The 21,630-nt window shown below is 36.3% G+C and overlaps 1 long non-coding RNA gene across 3 annotated transcripts in view; it reads left to right on the forward strand.

Moving 5' to 3' along the window:
* Nucleotides 1-21,630, forward strand: part of LOC111555785 — a 54,578-nt gene that overhangs the window by 4,973 nt on the left and 27,975 nt on the right. For 2 of the 3 annotated variants that reach the window (XR_002735644.1, XR_002735645.1), the window contains exons 1-2: nt 605-640; nt 1,048-1,523. This is a non-coding gene — a long non-coding RNA (uncharacterized LOC111555785). Of the gene's footprint in view, nt 1-604; nt 641-1,047; nt 1,524-21,630 lie in introns of those variants that run through there. The other variant, XR_002735646.1, reaches the window with a different exon arrangement.

The following is a 21,630-nucleotide window of genomic DNA, read 5'->3' on the forward strand; positions in this document are numbered from 1 at the left end:
ACACACACACACACACACACACACAGACCAAGGAGAGGGAGACAGAGAGGAGAGAGAGAAAGCAGAGAGAGATACACGCAGAGAGAAAGGAGAGAGAGAGAGAGAGAAAAGAGAGAGGGGAGTATGAATAATGGCTTTAATAAATTTTTAAAATTATATATTTTCTAAGAAATCTCAACTTATATGTTTTTTTCCATACCTAATGTGAGTCTTTCAATTCTCTAAAAAAAAGAAAAAGAAAAAGAAAAAAAATTTTAGTGGAGGAAACACATAAAGATTAGCACAAGCAACAGAAGGAGAAAACTAGAAAAGGTATTTACAATTAAGAAAATATATTGAATCACACACTCTGAGATTGTGACTTCATTTAAGTTAAAAACTCTAGGTGGGGGTGCAAATATTCCTACAGGTCCTCTTTCTTTTCTTATTTTTCTCTGCAAGATAGAGGAACTCCAGACTCCAAAATTATCAGGGATCTGGGATGGAGAAAATAAAAGCAGAATTCTGTGACCAATTCTGCCTCTGACTGACTGTGATTTTAATAGTGTTGTAGCTTCTCCATCTCCACCGTGAGGCTGTAATTGCCTAGAGATCTGGGTGAGTCCTCCGAGGAAAGGTTTTAAGATGGCTACAATTAGCTGTAAGTTACATTGACTTTTCAGAGAGAGTTCAGACCCTATGGCTTAAGGGCTGTCTTTTTCCACCTTGCTTTGCCTCCATGTTTCCTCATATGGCAGGGGGAATAACAAAAACAAAAAGGACAACTGTAGTTCCTTAATCTTTTCTTCTTGTGACCAGAGTACTCTGTGTTGTTAACATTTCACTTCTCAGTTTATAAAAGGTCATAATATTGTGTTGATTCCTTGTGGTCTTATTTTAGCAATTTGTCTTATTTTATTGGGAAAAAATGCAAAGAATTAGCATAGCAGATTATGGGGAATTTTATCTTTATTAATTTTTGAACTTGCCCTCTTCTCCTAGTTTCTTTATTATTGTGTACTGACGTTTTTGCAAAGTTCATTTTCAGTTTCTATTTTATTTTTCCAGTGTTGGGCAAAGGTCTCAAGTGAGACAGAGAAGGCAGAAATTCACCAGCAAATCCAAACTGGGGAAATCCCAGAGTTGAAGAGAAGCAACTTAAAGAAAGAAAACCTTACAAAAAGAAACACGCTTGGGGATACTCGTTTGCTGGTAAAATGATCTGCAGAAAATTCTGAGATAAGGGGTGTTAAAAGTAAGACAATGCAGGCATAATTTGATCAGACTAACAACTTTCCCCTTGTCTAATGGGAGCCAAAGAATGATGTTTTAATGCCGAGCTTCTAGATGAAATATGTATTAGCAAACTATTCTAGGCTTTTATATTCCTTTATTTTTCTTTTCAAAAATTCCCATAACAATATTCTGGTATGCATGCCACATGAGGATACATTTCGTGCCAAAACCAGTTTTGGAAATCTGCAGATGAAAAGAGGAAGGTATGCTGCAGCTGAGAGCAGACACTTCTAAGGCATCTTGCAAGGGTAAGTTCAGAACGGCGTATTCTTTGAATACTGTCTGAGTATTGACAAGAAGATTCAAATAGATGCTGCAAACAATGGAGTGCTGTGAATTGTATACATCTTGAGAAGTAATTTGAGTGGCATGTATTTAAGACAATCCATCCATATTTGAGCAAACCCAAGCTATTTATATTTCCTGGATGTCAGCTTGAACAGGAGGTTAGAAGAATGGTGATGCTTCAGTCTCATTTTAGATAAAAATAATAGATAATCATGTATTTACAAATTAATATATGTCATAGAAGTATGTCAAGTATGAAAATGGGACCTTTATACACTACTGATGAGAACATAAATTGTTACTAACTTCCATGAAGGGCAATTTGAAAATGTATACACAAAAGCTTAGAGATACTCACGATCTTTCAATCATCAATTTTTCAATAAAATAAAAAGATAAACGTTCAGGATTCTATAACTTATTTATTATGTTATCACTGTGTTTGTAATAATGAAAAATCTGGAAAGAGCCTATAATGGAGGCAGAAATAGAGGAATTTTTAATATGGCTTATTCACAAAATAGAATATTTTGCAGCATCTGTAATGATAAACATTTATAATTATTGACATGGAAATATGTTTTTAATTATAAAATAAGACTACAAAATAATAGTTAAAGCATGATCTCATTCTGTAACAATATATTATTCATTTGCTGCTATGTATGAATAAAACATCTTTCAAATTACTGAATTACATCTTAAGCATTGTCATTGACTTAAACTTATGTGTTTCCTATTCTTTCCCACCACAAAAATTTTTGACTACAATGTCATATAAGACTCTATTATTTAAAAAAGGCTTTCATGCATATCTAACTTGAAAATTAGAATTTTGATTTTCACTACCACCTTCTCAGGAGAATTCAAAGGTCTCAAAGAGACAATTCAAAGTTCGTAATATACTATTATATATTTTTCTGAGGAAACACGTTTTTTCCATGTTGAACTGGATAAAATGGTTAACCCATGGGGTTCATGGACTTCTGCCTACACTTTTGCCTGCTTAGTTTTTTTTTTTTTTTTTCTCACTTCCATCCTGACAAGAAAGGACACAATTTGATGAATGGATGCAGAAAGTAGAGAGAGATTTAGAACAGATAACTTTTCTCCCTAATTCCAAGCACTGGGAAGTCAGGAAGTGTCCTGAGTGTATTATGAGAAACTGTACACTTTGGAGTAGCAGTTGAGGAGGAGGACCAAGGTATAACAGCAGGTGAGATGAGTGAGAAAATTCTTCCTAGATAAGAAGGAGACGCCTGAGAGTTTGTGGTGCCATACGTTAGTAACATTTGCTGTAGTCTAAGTATTTGCAGCTCCTTAAAAGTAAAGAAGGGTACTAATGAAGATTATATGTATTCCTTTTTGGGTCTAGAGTCTATATGTGAGACACTGCTCTTGGATTGGATTTAGGGGTGATAGCTTTATATACATTACTTTTATATCTAGAGAATTCTGTCCGCATGCTCTCATCAGACCAATTCTTGCTTTTGTGCCTTTTATTACTTCTTGAAACCTGTGTCAAAAGAGGAACAACAGTCTGTCTATTACTAAATCAATCCCCCAAGAAAGACAGACCTAAGGATTTATAATCAATTGTGAAATGTTTTTTCTTCCCCAGGTCATACTAAAGATTTGTTTGCAGTTCTTGAATTGCAGTTTTTAGTGACCATGATATGCTTCACTAAAATAAACATTAAGAAGTAAAATAGGGGAATTTACAAAGGAACTCAGTAGAATATGTGGGTGTTCTCCACACATGAGATTTAGGAAAACAGGATGGATTCAAAGAGATGAAAGGAATGACATATTGTCTTTCTTGCTAACATAGATTCTTAATTACCCTATAGATTGTATCTGCACTCTCAAGAAATATTAAAACCTATTTTAATGTAGATAACTCATCGTATAGCCTTTGTAAATATAAAGCCCAAATATCACAATGCTTTGTTCCAGCTGAATCCTAATATGTATGAAAATTAAACTCTGCTGCAGCACATGAAGATTTCATAAAATATTTATGACCAGATCAGTCTTCGCAGAGAATAACAAAACATGTGAAGTGTGCAAATTAGCTATCATATGGTTAAAAAATATGTGTATGCCTTTAAATTTATTGGAGGAATTAGACTATGAAGAACTGTAGGTTTTGAACAAATTGGATAGGGTTCAATATTTTTAGTCTATCCAATAGGTCACTGTGTTTAAGGTATGATACAAATATTTAACAAATTATGAAATATAATTATTGACTGTGACATGGTTTCAAACTATATTTATTTTTTCAGGAGAGACATGTTTCATTTTATTAACCAACATATCCCAAGTGTATTTGACCATTTTTTTAAACATGAAGGTAATACTCATACTAATAACAATAACAATACTAATAATTCAGTACCATTATTGAATGCTTACTATGTACTTACTATTCATTATTGAATACTACCATGTATTAATGTATTCATACAATAATCCTGTGATGTAAATACCATTTTTATTCCTATTTCACAGATTAGAAAACTGAAGCATAAGGCAATTAAGAAATTTACTCAAGATCACATAAGTGGTAGACATGTGATTTGAACTCAACTTTTCTGAACCTAGATCCCTCACTCTGAACTGTTATTTTAGTCTCCCATATTTAATGCCTACTGTCTGTAGAAATTCTGTGGAATTAATGTTTCCAGGAAATCACTTGGGGAAACAACTGGATTAGAATGGTTTGTATGGGTGACAGATAAATTGCTTTCACTTTTAATATTCACAAGGTCCTGAGGTTGTTATAGTACATTTTCTAAAATGGTTTGCAGTAACATTGAATATAAAAATTTCATTTTTTAAGGTACTGGACTTCTCCAGAGCATGACCCTTTACAAATGTTTATTCTCTTGAGTTTTTCTGAATTAAATCTCTTACTATGATAATTTAAAAAACTATTTTATTTTTTATAATTTAAACTTTTATTTTAGATTCAATGGCACATGTGCATTTTTATTACATGGGTATATCGCATGATTCTAAGGTTTGGGTATGAATGATCCCATCTCCCTGGTGGTGGGCATAGTACCCAATAGCTAATTGTTCAATGCTTACTGCCCTTCCCCACTCTCCCGTCTAGTAGTCCCAAGTATCTACTGTTGTCATCTTTATGTCAATGCGTACCTGAGGTTTAGCCCCTGCTTATAAGTGAAAATATGCAGTATTCGGTTTGCCTCTCTTTTTTTAACTTTTATTTTAGGTTTAGGGATACATGAGCAGGTTTATTATATAGGTAAACTACATGTCATGGGGATTTGGTGTGCAGATTATTTCATCTCCCAGGTAACAAACATGGTATACAGTAAGTAGTTTTTTTGGTCTTCTCCCGCCTCCCACCCACCACCCTCAAGTAGGCCCCCAGTGTCTGTGGTTCCCCTCTTTGTGTCCATGTGTTGCATTGTTTAGGTGCATTTATAAGCAAGAACATATGGTATTTGTTTGTTTTTGTTCCTTCTTAGTTTGCTTAGGTTAATGGCCTCTAGTTCCATCTATGTTGCTGCAAAGGACATGATCTTGTTCTTTTTTATGACTGTGTAGTATTCCATGGTACATATGTACCACATTTTCTTTATCCAGTCTAACATTGATGGGCAGTCATGTTGATTCCATGTCTTTGCTCTTGTGAATAGTGCTGCAATCAATATACATGTGCATGTATGTGTCTTTGTGGTAGAACAATTTATATTCCTTTGAGTATATGCCTAATAATGAACTTGCTGGGTTGAATGGTAATTCTGTTTTAAGTCCTTTGAGGAATCACTACACTGTTTTCCACAAAGGCTGAACTAGTTTACATTCCTATCAGCAGTGTATAAGTGTTCCCTTTTCTCTGCAACCTTGCCAGCATCTGTTATTTTTTGACTTTTTAGTAATGGCCATTCTGATTGGTGTGAGATGGTATCTCATTGTGGTTTTAATTTGCATTTCTGTAATGATTAGTGATGTGGAGCATCTTTTCTTAGGCTCGTGGATCATGTGTATGTCTTCTTTTGAAACATGTGTTCATGTCCTTTGCATACTTTTCTGGATATTAGACCTTTGTTGGATGCATAATTTGCAAATATTTTCTCCCATTCTGTAGGTTGTCTGTTTGCTCTGTTGATAGTTTATTTTGCTGTGCAGAAGCTCTTCAGTTTAATTAGTTCCCATTTGTCCATTTTTGTTTTTGTTGTAATTGCTTTTGGCATCTTTGTCATGAAATCTTTGTCAGGGCCTATGTCCAGAATGGTATTTCCTAGGTTATCTTCCAGGATTTTTATGGTTTTAGGTTTTACATTTAAGTGTTTAATTCATCTTGAGTTGATTTTTGTATATGGTGTAAGAAAGGGGTCCAGTTTCACTCTTCTGCATATAGCTAGCCAGTTATCCCAACACCATTTATTGAATAGGGAGTCCTGTCCTCATTGTTGGTTCTTGTTAACTTTGTTGAATATTAGACAGTTGTAGGTGTGTGGCATTATTTCTGGGCTCTCTGTTCTGTTCCACTGGTTTATGTGTCTGTTTCTGGACCAGTACCATGCTGTTTTGGTTACTATAGCCCTGTAGTATAGTTTGAAGTCAAGTAACATGAAGATTCCTTCTTTGTTCTCTTGATTAGGATTGCCTTGGCTATTTAGGCTATTTTTTGGTTCCATATGAAATTTGAAATATATTTTTCTAATTCTATGAAGAATGCCATTGGTAGTTTGATAGAAATAGCATTGAACCTATAAGTTGCTTTGGGCAGTATGGCCATTTTAACAATATTGACTATTCCTGCCCATGAGTATGGAATGTTTTTCCATTTGTTTGTGTCATCTCTGATTTCTTTGAGCAGTGTACTATAATTCTTATTTTAGGGATCTTTCACCTCTCTGGTTAGCTTTATTTCTAGGTATTTTATTCTTTTTGTGACTATTGTGAACGGGATTGCATTCCTGATTTGGCTGTCAGCTTGGATGTTGTTGGTGTCTGACAATGCTTCTGATTTTTTTTTTTCTTTTTTGAGATGGACTGTCACTCTTGTCACCCAGTCTGGCGTGCAATGGTGTGATCTTGCTTACTGCAACCTCCACCTCCCAGGTTCAAGCAATCCTCCTGCCTCAGCCTCCCAGGTAGCTTGGATTACAGGCACCCGCCATTGCACCTGGCTAATTTTTCTATTTTTAGTAGAGATGGGTTTTCACCATGTTGGCCAGGCTTGTTTGAACTCCTGACCTCAGGTGATCCACCCACCTCGGCTTCCCAAAGTGCTGGGATTACAGGCATGAGCCACCACGCCCAGCCAGCTTCTGAGTTTTGTACATTGATTTTGTAGCTTGAAACTTTGCTGAAATTGTTTATCAGATCAAGAAGCTTTTGGCCAGACACTATGTATGGGATTTTTCTAGGAGTAAAATCATATTGTGTACAAACAGGGATAGTTTGGCTTTCTCTCTTGGTATCTGTATTTTGTTCCTGTGTTAATTCTCTTAGGATAATGACCTCCAGCTGCATTTGCTGCAAAGGACATGAGTGTTTTTTAAATGGCTGTATAGTGCTCCATGATGTATGTATACCCCATTTTCGCGATCCAGTCCACAGTTGATGAGTGTCTAGGTTGATTTCATGTCTTTGCCACTGTGGTGATGAACACACTCAAACTGTATTTAGTCTGACCTAGAACTGTGGTGTAATTTACAGCTAAATAAACTCAAATTCCTGACTAATTACAAACCAGGTACTTTGCGCTCTCTTACAAATACAATGGGTGTTATAATACCTCCATTTTAGGGTTACTGTTGGGATTAAATGATTTAACAAAGGCAATGTGTCTAATACAGTGTTTGACACTCACAGACACTGAGTAAATGCTAGTACCATTTTATTTTTTGCCTTATTTTTTACTGTCAACTTTAATTATTCCAATAACTATATGATCACCTAAAACATATGCAGGGGAAAAAACTCATCTGGATGAGCTTGAAAGTTCAAGCCTCAAGTATAACAATAAATCAAAGCTTGAAATTGTTATTCAGGGAAGTAGCAATTTCATGGATCTCTGGATGCAATAGATTCTAGAACAGAGAGTCCATATGAAGTGTGTACTTTCCCTCCAGGGCCTCATGCACTGTGAGGACAAATGTGTGTATATAGGAGGTAAAACACTTTTTTGGTGCTATCCTCACTTTTTTTTTTTTTTTTTTTTTTGAGACAGAGTCTCACTCTGTGCCAGGCTGGAGTGTAGTGGCGCAGTCTCGGCTCACTGCAACTCCCTGGTTCAAGTGATTCTCCTGCCTCAGCCTCCCGAGTAGCTGGGATTATAGGCACCCACCACCACATCCAGCTAATTTTTGTATTTTTAGTTTAGATGGGTTTCACCATGTTGGCCAGGATAGTTTTGATCTCCTGACCTCGTGATCCTCCCTCCTCAGCCTCCCAAAATGCTAGGATTATAGGTGTGAGCCACCATGCCCGGCCCCTCACAATTTCCTGTATACCTAAACCTATTCTAAAATAAAATGTTTATTTAAAAAATAAACTCTGAGAAAACAACCCAAAATGAAAACATACATACAAATACATATACTGTTTTTCCATTTATTCTTTTTGTGTTTTCTTGCATACATATACTTTTGAAAGTAGAAAACCTTCATAGTAAAAATTTTGGATTGGTCGCAGTAGCTCACACCTGTAATCCTAGCATTTTAGGAGACTGAGGCAGGCAGATCACCTGAGGTCAGGAGTTTGAGACCAGCCTGGCCAACATGGTGAAACCCCGCCTCTACTAAAACTACAAAAATTAGCTGGGCGTGGTGGTGGGCACCTGTAATCCCAGCTACTCAGGAGGCTGAGGGATGAGAATCGCTCAAACCCGGGAGGCGGAGGTTGCCGTGAGTCAAGATCACACTACTACACTCCAGCCTGGGGGATAGAGCAAGACTCTGTCTCAAAAAGAAAAAAAAAAGAAAAAAAAAAGAAATAACATCTAAAAAACTGGTTATATAAACTGCGTGGTCCACAAATAATAGTAGATACTATATGGTTATTAAGGATGCACAAAATTTAGAATATCTTAATATGTGGGAAATCATACATGGGATATGAAAAAGCAAAGCACATAGCATGTTTACTCTGGTTATACAAATTTCAAAAGCTAGGAATATTCACGTTAAAAATAATTTGAAAAAGATACGTTACAATAAGGTAGTTGGCATTTCAAGTTTGTCTGTGTTTTCTGTGGATATATTAGATAAAATATTCATTAGAAATATTTCTTTATTCAGATACAAAAAATGCTCTCCTCACTCAGACTAGTTATTCTGAACATTTTTTGTTTTTCTCAACCTAATTATTGGACTCTTGAGAGACAGTGCCCTTTCTATTGCATAATTTAGTGATATGAACAGTGCTTACTAGCTTGATGCCTGGTGTAAAGAACTCAAGAAAAGTTTATTAAATGAAAACTTAATATAATCTACTTGCTAAACCTTAAAACTTTTTTAAAGCTTTATGTTCAATACTATAAAAATTTAAACATTTTTGTAATATATATATTTCTGAGAGACAGTTTCACTCTGTCACCTAGGCTAGAGTGCAGTGGCACGATTTCAACTCACCACAACCTCCACCTCCAGGGTTCAAGTGATTCCCGTGGGATTTCTATTGATTCTTATACTTTATAGATTATTTATAATTTTCTATGTACGATTATGTTATCTGTAAATAATGACTGCTTTATTTCCTCCTTTGCAATCTCTTTTTTTTTTTTTTTCTTTTTTGAGACAGAGTCTCGCTCTGTCACCCAGGCTGGAGTGCTGGAGTGCAGTGGCATGATCTTGTCTCACTGTAACCTCCACCTTGCCTGACCTGCAAGCTCGCTTTCTTTTTCTTGTCACTTTGCATTGATTAAGACCTCAGCAGAATGTTTAGTAGAAGTAAAGATAGTGGGTATTCTTTATTTATTCATAATCTGTCATGGTTTGGATACCCTGGGAAGTAGATTGTGAGACTGCAATTAGCATGCAAGAAGTTTGCTAGCAATGCTTTTGGGATCTACCTATGTGGATTGAATGGAGTGAAGGAGGACTGGACTTTAGAGAAGTTAGGCTGCGATGCAATCTCAGTGAATGGATATCCCTTTCAAGCTGTTCTAAGGGTAAGGGAGCAGTCTTTATGCCTCTGTATCTATCAGTAATTGGTAGTGTGACCTGGGGATAAGGATGGCTCAGGATGAGGTGACTCTCCTCGGTCAACCCAATTCCTAAAAGGGATAGACAACTAAAGGGCTCTGCCAAAAGTACCCCAGAGACTGGTAAATAGTTCTTCAGTTCTGAAGAGTCAGCATCTTCTACACAAGTTATCATGGGGAAAGATGATAAATTTCACAATGATATTAGTGTCAGTGTTCTCTAAACAACAAATATAACAATAGTTTAATAAAAATAATGACAATGATAATAAGAAGATAACAAAAAAACAAAAACAAAAGTTAGTTACAGTAACTAACGTTTCTGTAACGGGATATTAAATGGTACTTTTCTTATCATCTCAGGATTTCAGCTGAAGTCCCCAGTTGAGCCTGATGGACGATAGAACCCTGTCACATTTTACAGGGAGACATTTCTAAGCAGGACATACTAAAAGATATGTGGCTTTGTGTATATTACTTCAAATAGCTTAGATAAATAAAAATTTGAAAAGAAAAAGTGGTCTATATTGCAGTCTTCTCTCCCTTAAGGCAAAATGAGTTGTTTTCTAGAGATTTTTGTGGTTGATAATGTCATTGTTTTGTTTTGCTTTTTTTTTTTTTTTTTTTTTTTTTTTGCAAGAGAAGAGACTGGAATTTTATTCCTCAGCTGGATATTTATTGAACTGCGGAAATGCACAGTCTTTCCTTATACTTCCCTTACTGATCTTGAGGGCATTTGGGAATGTCTATAACACAGACACCAGTGCCTGGGGGATTTGAAATTCAAGGCAAGGTAGAGTTGTCTATGACAGCAGGAAGAGCAAAGAAACTAGTTTTGATATCAACAGAATGGATGCACATTTCCACGGGCCAAGTGAATCTCTTGAAAAATAGCCATTTGTGCCATCTTGAAAGGACCCTGTTAAAGATTTTTTATGGAGTATGATGAGCTCAGCTGAGTCTGTGAGATCATCACTGGAATGAGAGTGGAGGATGCAGAGATGAGAGGGGTCGTTAAAGGTCCATTACCTTGTCAGAGAATGGTGCCATGTAGCAGTCATAGAGGGAGTCTCCAGAAAGCTCTCCAACACTCTCTAAGAAAGTGTGAAAGAACCTGCATTCTGTACCTGCCATCACTGAGGACGCATATAGATTATAACAGCACCAGACAAGGAAGACAATGCTGTTTTCCTTTAATTTCTTCTCTGACAATTACCTCCCACCCCCATGACCCTGGAGGTGTGAGTACCAGGTCAAATAGGGGCAAAGGGAGAAAAGATCAGCAAACCCCGTCAGACCACAGATCTGACCTGAGCAGATGGGAGTGGGGCATAAGTGGGCGGTGGTGGTGGTGTGGGGAAGATACAGAATTAGATGGGATATTAACGTTTTGATTTAGACTGGAGTTTTAGAGGTGTAGCTAGTCTTAAAAACTGTAACTTTTTAAACAACTGTAATATTTGTTCAGATGTTGCCAAGAAGTAGAGAAGGGTGATCCAACGTCCTTCTTAAGGGCAGTATAAGAGAAAAACAAAGCCATGAAAACCACCAAACTCGGAGAATAACAGTAATAGTGACAACCAGTAAAAGTAATCACTAACTTTCAGTCAGAGTTTTGCTATTTATGAAGCACTGCCACAGAGTCTAACTTATAATTATCTATATAGTTGGTCCTCCTCAATACAATAATCAGTACAGTTTTTCTTTCCACTTCAGAACCTTGGAGCAAACTGTAGCTCTTCCTGGAATGCTGTTCCTCCTGTTTTAGCCTAGTTAATTTTTGCTGCTATTTTGGAGCCTAGATCAATGTATTTGCCTTGCAGAAGCTATCTCTGACCCTCCAGACAGATCTACCCATTTTATACTTTCATAGCACCCACTATTTCCACTTCAAAATACTTTTCCCCAATTTTACTTAAATAATTACTTGTGGAATTAATTGGTTAATACCTATGTCTCCAGTTAGAATCTAAGCCCCATGAGGGCATGGCCCTAGTGGATCTTGCTCAGTATTGATTTTCTGGCATCTACTACAAAGCCTTACACATAGTATAAGTTCAATAGAGATTTCAGTTGAATAAATGAAGAAATGGTGAAAGAACTAATATGACTCAAGATTCCTTATCCCTAAGAAGAGTTTCTCTGGATTCCATGGTCTGTGAAGCAATAGGCCAAAATGACTTCCTGATAGTGGACATTTGTTGCTGGATTTAGTATTTCACTGTGATTTGTTAGGAGATACTGAACTGGGTGGGGAAGGCCATCACTTACCAGGACATGGGTGTGGGAAGAAGGAAGTGCACAGATAGCTTGTGGAGTGGGGCACAGGTGAACTTCTTTTACTTTAGACACCCACTATTCATTAGAAAGAATGCAAGTCCCTTTCACCTTTATCTCTGTAGAGATAATGGGAAATGGACAATTTTTTTAAGGCACATTCTTTGGTTCCTTTGAAGGAAAGTGCTGTATAAGTCCATGATGTTATTTTTGACTAATCAAAGGGAAAAATGTCAGGCTAACATCAAGGACAGTGCTTTTGATAATTTTTTAAAAAGGTTATGCATGCTACCTTTTATTCAGCAGTCAATTAAATGCCTTCATATTTAAACATAAAACTGAGCAACTGATTTTTTTTCTTTTCAATGATATTTTTTATCCATCAAAAATGGGGCATATTTTTTTTCAATGAATTATTGGAAAAGAAATCAACCACCCATCCATAAAAATTCTAAAACCAGTATATCCCCTCTTTGACATTTTAAGACAGCTTAGCTAATGTGGTAATATATTTGAATTCTACTCAGAGTATTTCCAAAAATATGAAAATAAAGGTTTACCCTGAGGCTTCCTAATAAAACTAAAACAAGTTTCATTTCATTGAAATGTTGTTTCTTCTTTGACTTTTGAATAGGATGATTGTTAAGGGTCCTTTCCAGGAACAGAATATCATCCACTCACTTTCTTTTTTTTTATTATTATTATTATTATACTTTAAGTTCTAGGGTACATGTGCATAACATGAAGGTTTGTTACATATGTATACTTGTGCCATGTTGGTGTGCTGCACCCATCAACTCATCAGCACCCATCAATTCATCATTTACATCAGGTATAACTCCCAGTGCAATCCCTCCCCCCTTCCCCCTCCCCATCATAGGCCCCGGTGTGTGATGTTCCCCTTCCCGAGTCCAAGTGATCTCATTGTTCAGTTCCCACCTATGAGTGAGAACATACAGTGTTTGGTTTACTGTTCTTGCGATAGTTTGCTGAGAATGATGGTTTCCAGCTGCATCCATGTCCCTACAAAGGACTCAAACTCATCCTTTTTTATGGCTGCATAGTATTCCATGGTGTATATGTGCCACATTTTCTTTATCCAGTCTGTCCTTTTTTATGGCTGCATAGTATTCCATGGTGTATATGTGCCACATTTTCTTTATCCAGTCTGTCACTGATGGACATTTGGGTTGATTCCAAGTCTTTGCTATTGTGAATAGTGCCGCAATAAACATACGTGTGCATGTGTCTTTATAACAGCATGATGTATAATCCTTTGGGTATATACCCAGTAATGGGATGGCTGGGTCATATGGTACTTCTAGTTCTAGATCCTTGAGGAATCACCATACTGTTTTCCATAATGGTTGAACAAGTTTACAGTCCCACCAACAGTGTAAAAGTGTTCCTATTTCTCCACATCCTCTCCAGCACCTGTTGTTTCCTGACTTTTTAATGATTGACATTCTAACTGGTGTGAGATGGTATCTCATTGTGGTTTTGATTTGCATTTCTCTGATGGCCAGTGATGATGAGCATTTTTTCATGTGCCTGTTGGCTGTATGAATGTCTTCTTTTGAGAAATGTCTGTTCATATCCTTTGCCCACTTTTTGATGGGGTTGTTTGTTTTTTTCTTGTAAATTTGTTTGAGTTCTTTGTAGGTTCTGGATATTAGCCCTTTGTCTGATGAGTAGATTGCAAAAATTTTCTCCCACTCTGTGGGTTGCCTGTTCACTCTGATGGTAGTTTCTTTTGCTGTGCAGAAGCTCTTTAGTTTAATTAGATCCCATTTGTCAATTTTGGCTTTTGTTGCCATTGCTTTTGGTGTTTTAGACATGAAGTCCTTGCCCATGCCTATGTCCTGAATGGTATTACCTAGGTTTTCTTCTAGAGTTTTTATGGTATTAGGTCTAACATTTAAGTCTCTAATCCATCTTGAATTAATTTTTGTATAAAGAGTAAGGAAAGGATCCAGTTTCAGCTTTCTACTTATGGCTAGCCAATTTTCCCAGCACCATCTATTACTAAGAAAGTTGGCCTTTTAATCTTCATTTGTTGATGGCTATCTTTGGCCTGAACAACTAGGAAGTATCACATAAAATAAGAAAGAAAGAAGTTAAATAAACTTCAGGAAACTCTTCCAAGAAAGGTCATCTGTTTAAAAAATATTAAATATGTTTGTTCCATAACCATGTATGTAAACTAAATGCAGCAGCTTAATGAAATAATTCAATTAAATACTTTAGCTTTATTGATAACGACAGAGCTCTATAGTGGCTGGTAATGTCATAATGGATAATTATAATAGTATGATGTGATTTTTCTCTATATAATCATAAACAAGCTTAAGAACCAAAGCTTATAAGAAATTTATGAATAAAGAGAACATTTCCCCTCCATTATTCTGGCTTAATTATAACCATAGGCCATATCTTTCTTGGGAAGATAAACAAAGCACATGTAATAATAAATGTTTCATCTCAACCATGAATTTTCATGATGAACAGAATAGAGATCAAAGTCATATTAATCTAAATGTTAAAAGTTCTGTGACTTTATTTTGTGCCTCCTGTTGGTGAAGCTTGACAGATTGGTTAATGCTATTATTTAATTTAGAAAAAAATTGATCTTGTAAATACATGTTGTTTCTCACTCAGGAATATGGTATTGTTATTTATTTATTCAAGTCATTTTTTTTATATCTCTAGTGGAGTTTTCAGTTTAAGCCTGAGCCAAGTACAACCTTGGAATACTGACAGGTATGATAGTGTCTGGGAAATTGACAGGGTGGTTCCCTGAGGCTTAATTACATGAGAGAATGAGGCATCTACTGGAAGAGAATTTGATTCTCAGGGAAGAGGATGTCAGGCAACAAGTCAAATCTTAACAAATCTGTGGTCATAGGTAGGGAATAAATAGGACTGCGAGGCCTGAAGAGAGCCCAGTATTTATCTCCTATTGCAGCCACGTTCCCCTTGCTCTATTCTTTATTCATATTTCCTAGAGGAGAAATTTTGTAATTAAAAAAGAGAAAATACCATGTTCCTATAAACTGCTTAAGATATCAGGTCACAAAGGTATTTATTTGGTATTCTTCATACAGAATATAATCCAAAATGAGAGAGGGGTCCTCTCTAGTCTTCTCCACAGAACGCAGGGCAGCACTGCACACAGAAGGCTTAGAGGGCAAGGAAGTCTTGAACCAATGGTCACAAGAAAGTAGCTGCTAACACAATGGAGGTGGCAGCTGTGCTTGGTGGGGCAGAGGGGCAGTGGGGGACATTCTTAGAGGAAGTGGTATACCCATTAAAGGAAGCTGTAGTGCCTACGAAGATGGTGGAGTTTAACAGAAGTACAATAATAGAAAAAGCACTGGTGGAAATGGAAGCAGCAATGTAAAGTGCTCATCTAACAAAGCAGTTCCTGGAGGAACAGAGCTCAGCTGTAGGTACTGGGGAGAGCAAACTCACACTGGGACATGGTGGCATGGTGGGGTATGGAGGGAGGATTTTGCAGGAGAAATTCTGAAAGAGGAGGTGAGACAAGTGATTGTAAATGTGGGTTATTGATACTGGTGAAATACAATTTTAAGTTTTGGGTTGAAATCTTCAGGGGAAACAGACCACAGAATTCTGAACAACTTTCTTAATAAAAGCCCTAAATATTATATGGGTTGGTTGGATTCAGTTTTGATAGCTGTAGTAAGTTTGAGCTTTTTTTTTTTTCTGGTTTTGTATTTTAATTTTAATTATTTTCTATTTTATCTATTTTTCAAAACCAACAAAAATCTGAAAACCTTATAATAAAATAATAAATGTAAGAAGAGTCAAAAATAGCCAGGCGTGGTGGCTCACGCCTGTAATCCCAGCACTTTGGGAGGCGACACACACACAATGAAATTAAGAGTCTACTCTCCCTCTCATAAGCAAGTGCTTTTGACATATATGTGTTTTTGCATTCTTTTCTCTATATGTTTTTGTTTGTTCATTCATATATAATGTTGAGCCCTTAGTGAGATCTGTATGAGAAGGCTTCCATGGAGGAGAGCTGATTTTATCTGTGAGGGTTGTGGTTTCTATGTATTAAAAAATATTGGAAGATGATAACTATAATGTTAATATTCTCCTTGACCAGAAGAATAAAAATGATTTAGAATTTTTTCACAGATTCCGATATTTTCTAAATTTTTTACATTGACTATTTATTATATTTCAAATTTAAAAAACCCTCAGTGTCAAGTTAAATAAATAATATCAGTGAGTTTCTAAGGGCACAGATGCAAAAAGAAGACTGTAAGACAGAGGTTTACATTTTAGGCCATTTGGTAATGCTTGGATGGTCAAAATCTATTAGAAGTTTACATAAAATTGTTTAGTAGTACTAGCTAATATATTGCATGCAGCTTGCTTTTTGTTTCCTCAGTTCTATGAATAACTTATTATTTCTTAATAGTCAGCAGACAGGCCCAGCTTGAGGTTTTTTTTTTCACACTTAGATTTAGCTCATACCCAAATAGCTTATGCAAGCATTGAAGGCCCACAAGCCAACCTAGAGGTTATGGCACTGGGAATGTTGCTTGTAAACCTCAGGTAATGCTGTGTAGATCATATAGTGCCATCTATACCCATTTGCTGAAGTCTAGTTCCTTACAACAAATGTTTACTAAAAATCTACTGTGTGCTGGACATTTTGAAAGATACCAACAATTAAAAAAAAAAGAAATAATATACAGATCTTGCTTTCAAGACTAGTGATACAAATCAGTTACACAGTGACTGAAGGTTAATACTTAGTGTGACTCTTGGGTAGATGGAAGTACAAAACCAAAAAAAGAGAGCTGACGTGAATCCTAGTAAGATAAAATGGTACTGTATGCTGACTTGTTTTTTAATGAATTATTTATACAATAGATTTCTCATTGTAGAATTGGTAAAATTATTTGAAAATTAACAAGATGTTCTTTGCAATTTTCCTTTGTGTTTAGAGTCCTAAATGTTAAGTGTTTGATTTAAGTTTCTGATGTAGAGTTTTCCTCTGTTAGGTAACAGGTCTCTAGACTTCGAATCAAAATTGCTCTAACAGTTTGTTTCCTTTTTTTTTTAGAACAGCCCAAATTTGAAGCATAATTTACCAGTGTGGTTCCACCAAAGTCCCCTAGGCTCCACTCCACACTGCAGTATAAGTTAAGGTCTTTCTGAGAGCACCATATTGTGGACTGATGTTTGTAAAGCTTAATTTTGCTGCATAGGTTCCCAAACAAGCTGTGATCTGCATAAGATCCAAGCAGGGAGCTAGTTCATTTGAAAAGAGTTAAGATCCAGTTGAGAATTAGCTGATAAATACAAAAAATCTGCTTAACCAAGTGAAGCATTTACAGGGCAGCGTTTACTTGTAAGATTTTTATCCTTTATGTTTAATATTCACGAGCGCTGATCCACGCAAGAATTCTTAGGAGCCTCCAAAAAATACTAATTAAATGAGAGTTGGGTATTGTATCTGCTGTAGCTATTTTCCAGCAGATTACATTGTAAAGAAGTTTACCCAGAATGAATGTTCCAACGCCTACTCAGTGTAATAGCAGGAGCAATTCTTCTTTAGAAATCCAAGCTCTGGGGAATGCATTTTCCAAGCTTGCAAAGCACAGCGGCTTGAATAAATCCAGTAAGGCTCACCTTGTTTTGGGAAACATTTGCTGAGTTTCACTGTGCAAAGACCCTAAGACTGATTTGAGTGATAACAAGGCTTGAACATCTGAAGAAGTCCTTAGAGTAGATGCTGACTCCTGTCCTATTCACAGTTCCAAGAACTGTTTTTTTTTTAAATAATTGCTTTAGTTTCATTAATTTCACAAGGTAAATGTTCTGAATCATTTCTTCCTTGAAAAGGTTTGATGAACCATTAATATTAGCATCATTAAAAATAGTTAACTCATTCTTCAATTGTGTATTTTAAGTTTTAAATCCAAATAACTTTTAACTGTTCTTTGAAAAGTTAGAGTGACAATGAAAATTAGTATCTCATGGTTTCTTGATTGAATCTAAGATTCAGTCATTAAGGAAGGGTCATAATTTTCTTTTTATAATACAGCAATTGACTGTTTTCAATCACCATCAAAACTAGATGTGATACATATATCATGATATATATGTGATATATATACACACATATATACATGCATATACACATATACATGTATATACACACATATATACATGCATATACACATATACATGTATATATGTATATACACACATATATACACATATACGTATATATGTATATATACACACATATATACACATGTATACACATATACACACATATATACACATATACACATATATACGTATATGTGTATATATGTGTGTATACATACATATGTGTGTGTGTATATAAATATGTGTAGTCTCTATCTCAGGTTCCTGACACAGAGCTACTAAAATCCTTGTAATTTTCTGAGCAAAAGGGGTGCTAGAAGCATTTTTTTGTTACAATATTTGGTCTTAGTCCCTGGTTCCTGACAGAAGAGCTTCCAAGAACTTTGAAATCACCTGAGTGGTAAGAGTATTTTTTGTATGCTAATGGGATTACTGGTGGCTAGAGACCCCTAGATAACTTCAGATTGGAGGGTGGTCACTAGAAAGATCACAGCATGATTAGAGAGTTATAACTTTCAGCCCTACTCCTGACCTCCAGGGAGTGAAAAGAGGCTGAAAATTGAGCTAATCATCAATAGCCAGTGATTTAATCAATCATGTTTCTAAAAGAGGCATGAAAAACGGAACCTCAATAGAAACCCTAAACAATGAGGTTTAGAGAGCTCTGAGGTTGATGAATGCATCCACATGCTGGGAGGGTGGTGCGCCCCAACTCCATGGGACAGAAGCTCCTATTCTCAGGACTCTTTTGGACCTCACCCTATGCACCTCTTCATCTAGCCATTTGTTTGAATCCTTTATAATATCTCATCATAAACTAGTATATGTAAGTAAATGATTTCCCTGAGTTCTGTGAGCCATTATGACAAATTATCAAGTATAAGGAGAGGGTCACAGGAACTCCGAATTTATAGCCAAATCAGACAGATTTGTGAGTAAATTTGATGGCACACTACTTGCAATTGACATCTGAAGTGGAGGCGAGGGGGGCAGTCTTGTATGATTGAACCCATAAACCCTGGGGTCTGCACTAACTCCAGGTAGTTAGTTTCAGTTGAATTAAATTATAGGACATGCATTCGGTGTCCAGAGAATTGGAGAATTGGTTGCTGGGGTAGAAAAACACATTTGGTGTCAGAAGTGTAGTGAGTAGAGAAGTAGTTTTTGTTGTTGTTGTTATTAGTAGGACATGTAGAACCAGATGGAGGAAATAGAGTCTTAAACAACAGCAAATGAAAACTATGGAGATTAGTAAGATCCAGAATGTTTAACCGAGGTAGTCTAGTTTCAAAAATAATTCCCTTCCCAAGATATCAAAAGTGATTGTGAATTTTTGGATAAACATCAACACAGCATGGAGATTTCCTAGACAAAGGTGATGACATTCTGTAGTTTGCTGATCATGGATCTGGGAGTGCAATTATTTTGGGAAAGAAGGATCTCTGGTCCGGAGCAAGATTTGAGCCAGCAATTTCAGGGGGTATGTTGTAAAAAGAAAGAAGGCTCTTCAGAATTAAAATTTAGGCTCAAGGATGCAATTTAATTGACAATCTGGCAATTTGTTAATAGGCTCAGTGGGAATGTTTTAAGACTATAGATGAGTAAAAAGAGATGTCAAGGGAACAGAAAAAAAATACCAGATGGAGAGCAAGGAATCTAGGATGTAGTAAAGGTAATGACAGCTTAGTCTAAAAGCTTGTTAAGAATCTTATCAATGTTCTTATTAACATTAACAGGTTTTGGAGGCTGTCCAGACTCTTACGTTGAATGGAATCAGCCTGATACAAGGAGAAAAGATGGGTATAAATTACAGTGATATGAAATAATATTTTAAATATGTGTTGACTGATATCTGTAGTTACCACTTCAGCTATTTTCTGTTGGTTACTGTTGGCATAGTGAGTTAAATTCCATATATGAGGTGGTGTGGAGAGGACCTGTGCTACCAGGAGTTTTATTTATTATTGTGGCTTTTCTCTATTACTTTTATGTGACCTAAATTATGTGACATGTTGGCAGCAATTCATCTCTGCTCTTACAGAGTATATGCCTATGGCATTTGATAGATAATATGGTTAAAGGTCTTGAAATCTTCATATTCCTTATGAACTTATGCTTGTCAGCCACCCACACATATCTCTATTTTTAGTCATCCCAGAACTGGGACTGTTTCTCCATGAAGAGCTGACCTTTGTTGGCTTTGTTCACTGTTATAGCTGACTTAATGCATCTTTGAGAACTAATTTCCCCAGAGTTTCGACCTGAAACCAGAGGCTCAGTCAAGGAGATTCTATTTCCTAGAGACCAGGAGTCTTGAAGAGAGGACCATGTCTGGTCTAAGAAAAAAACGAAAAAGTTTAGGAGCAAGAGGAGTGGACACGAATGGGGGACAAGTAACAGGAGAGGACCACCCCCCTTGAGATCAGGCCTAACAAATTAAATCAAATATAACCTCCATCGTTCACACCATGTGTGCATCTGACTTCATTTTTACTACTTCCTCATCACTCCTTTTCTGCTACCTTTCTTACGGGGCCTCTGTAGGCATTTCCATTTGTGGTCACTATTTTATGACTCTATGCTGAACTAAACAAATACCACAGTTTGCCCATAGTTCATCGTCTTTATTCCATCACTTTGTAGAATAGTCATGTAATTGGACTGAGAGTAACTCCCTCATTTCCCCCTCCTCCCATTGCCCCACTTCAATTCTTCAAGCACTTGAATGATTTTAAACCTTTCTCTAACCATTTCCTGCTGTAGGTTATTCTTTTCACCAGGGCAAGCAACTCAAGCAAGTCAAAATATTGCTTTCATCTTTTATCACTACGCAGTTTAAAAATTACCTATAAAATTTAGTTTTTTTTTTTTTTTTTTTTTTTTTTTTAAACTTAGACTTCCATTTTCTATTACAGCATCTTTCTAGTTTTTTCTTTTCCTACCTCTGTGATTCTCTGATGTGGCTGGTAAAAATTTCCTGGACAACTTTTAAAAAGTAGCAAGGCCAGGGCCCCACCTCTAAAGTTTTTGGTTTAAGTGGCTCAGGGTATGATCAGGAGATTAGAAAATTTTTCCTTGCTTTTAACTCCTCAGGGATTTCTAGGCTTGAGAATCACTTATCTATACCAGTGGTTCCCAAAGTATAGTTCCCGACCATCATCTGCATCACCTGGGAGCTTGTTAGAAATGCAAATTATCAAACCCTACCCCAGATTTACTAAGTCTGAGAAACTCTGGGGGTGGGGCCCAGCAATCTGTGTTTGAACAAGCTCTCCAGGTGATTCTCATGTACTTCAAAGTTGTGCTGCCCAATATGGTAGCCACTAGTTATGTGTGGCTATTGAAAACTTCAAATGTGGCTAGTCCAAATTGAAATGTGCTGTAATGTAAAGTAAACACTGGATTTCAAAGGCCTCACACAAAACTAGAATATAAAAATC

Source organism: Piliocolobus tephrosceles, chromosome 2, assembly GCF_002776525.5.
Source record: "Piliocolobus tephrosceles isolate RC106 chromosome 2, ASM277652v3, whole genome shotgun sequence".
In the NCBI taxonomy this organism is placed as follows: domain Eukaryota; kingdom Metazoa; phylum Chordata; class Mammalia; order Primates; family Cercopithecidae; genus Piliocolobus; species Piliocolobus tephrosceles.